Raw genomic sequence first — 2,588 nt, forward strand, 5'->3', positions numbered from 1 at the left:
TATCATGAGTTCTTTGAAACCGTTTTGGATCATTGAACTGCTGAGAAGAGCCAAGTCTATCCCCATTGTTCATCACACAATGTTGCTGTTATTGTGTACGATGTTCTGGTTCTGCTCCTCTCAGTCAGTATCAGTTCATGTAAGTCCTTCCAGCTTTCTCTGAACTCCTGCTCATCATTTCTTATGGCACAACAGTATTCCATCACATTCATATACCACAACTTGTTTAGCCATTCCTCTACTGATGGCCATTCCCTCAATTTCCAATTCTTTGCCACCACAAAGAGAGCTGCTATAAATATATATCTATATCTATATAAAAAAATTTTTGGTGAGGCAATTGGGGTTAAGTGACTTGCCCAGGGTCACACAGCTAGTAAGTGTTAGGTGTCTGATGCTGGATTTGAACTCAGGTCCTCCTGACTCTAGGGCCAGTGCTCTATCCACTGTGCCACCTAGCTGCCCCTGCTATAAATATTTTTGTACATGTGGGTCCTTTTCCCTTTTGGTCTCTTTGGGATACAGACCTAGCAGTGGTACCACTGGGTCAAAGGGTATGAACAGTCCCATAGCCCTTTGGGAATAGTTCCAAATTGCTCTCCAGAATGGTTGGATCGCTTCACAGCTCCACCAACAATGCATTAGTGTTCCAGTTTTCCACAGCTTTCCCAACATTTACTATTTTCCTTTTTTATCATATTAGCCAATCTGATAGGTGTGAGGTGGTACCTCAGAGTTGTTTTAATTTGCATTTCTCTGATCAATAGTGATTTAGAGCATTTTTTCCTATAGCAATAGATAGCTTTGACCTCATCAGAAAACTGCCTGTTCATATCCTTTGACCATTTTTCAATTGGGAAATGACTTGGATTCTTATAAGTTTGATTTCATTCCCTACATATTTTAGAAATGAGGCCTTTATCAGAAATGCTAGCTGTAAAAATTGTTTCCTAGTTTTCTTCCTCCCTTCTAATTTTGGCTGCATTGCTTCTGTTTGTGGAAACACTTTTGTTTGTTTGTTTTTTGTTTTTGGTGAGGCAATTGAGGTTAAGTGACTTGCCCAGGGTCACACAGCTAGTAAGTGTTAAGTGTCTGAGGCCGGATTTGAACTCAGGTACTCCTGACTCCAGGGGCCAGTACTCTATCCACTATGCCATCTAGCTGCCCCTTGTACAAACACTTTATAATTTAATGTAATCAAAGTCTTCCATCTTGCATTTCATAATATTCTCTCTCTCTTGTTTGGACATAAATTGTTTTCTTCTCTAGATCTGAGAGGTAAACTTTTCCTTCCTCTCCTAATTTATCTATGGTATCAGCCTTTTTTTTTTACCTTATTTTTGTATAAGGTATAAGATTTTAGTGTATGCCTAGTTTCTGCCATACTGTCTTCCAGTTTTCCCAGAAGTTTTTGTCAAATACTGAGTTCCTATCCCAGAAGCTGGAGTCTTTGGGTTTATCAAATGGTAGATTACTATAGTCATTTACTACTGTGTCTCCTGTGCCTAACCTATTCCATTGATCCACTACTCTATTTCTTAGCCAGTACCAAATAGTTTAGATGACTGCTGCTTTATAGTATAGCTTCAAATTTGGTATAGCTAGCCTACCTTCCTGTGCATTTTGTTTTCATTAGTTCCCTTGATATTCTTGACTTTTTGTTTTTCCAGATGAATTTTTTATTATTTTTTCTAACTCTATAAAATAATTTTTAGGTAGTCTGATTGGTATGGCACTGAATAGGTAAATTAATTTAGGTAGAATTGTCATTTTTATTATATTAGCTTGGCCTATACATGAGCAATTGATATTTTTCCAATTACATAGATCTGATTTTATTTGTGTGAAAAATGTTTTGTAATTGTGTTCATAGAGTTCCTGGGTTTGTCTTGGCAGGTAGACTCCCAAATATTTTTTTTTTGCAGGGTAATGAGGGTTAAATGACTTGCCCAGTGTCACACAGCTAGTAAGTGTTAAGTGTCTGAGGCCAGATTTGAACTCAGGTACTCCTGACTCCAGGGCTGGTGCTCTATCCACTGCACCACCTAGCTTCCCCCACATTCATTATTTATTACAACACAATACCATTTCACTCCCTTAGTATAACATAATTTGTTCAGCATTTTTCCACTTGATGAACACCTACTTTTGTTTCTAGTTTTTTATCCCCACAAAAATGGCTGCTATATTTTGGCATCTATGTGACATTTCCCCCTCAGAGACCTCTCCTTGGGGGCAAATATCCCAAGGTCAGAGGATACTTTCCACCTCTTTCTTTTCCCTTCTATTTCTTGCCCCCTTACCTTCCCACTAAATTCCAGTTTAGGCATTTATTGCTTTTCATGCAATAGACACAAAACAGTGTTAGAATGGAAAAGACGCTGGACTTTGGAATAAAATTCTGTCATTTACCAGCCCTGTGACTGCAGGTAAGTCACAACTTCTTCATCAATGTCACACAGGTTTGTCACAAAGGATGAATTAAGAATGCATATAGATTATTGTGCTATGAGAAAAGACAAGCAGGTTGATTTCAGAAAGACTTGGAAAGACATGAATTGATGCAAAGTGAAGTGAGCAGAACCAGG

The sequence above is a fragment of the Dromiciops gliroides genome, chromosome 1, assembly GCF_019393635.1.
Source record: "Dromiciops gliroides isolate mDroGli1 chromosome 1, mDroGli1.pri, whole genome shotgun sequence".
In the NCBI taxonomy this organism is placed as follows: domain Eukaryota; kingdom Metazoa; phylum Chordata; class Mammalia; order Microbiotheria; family Microbiotheriidae; genus Dromiciops; species Dromiciops gliroides.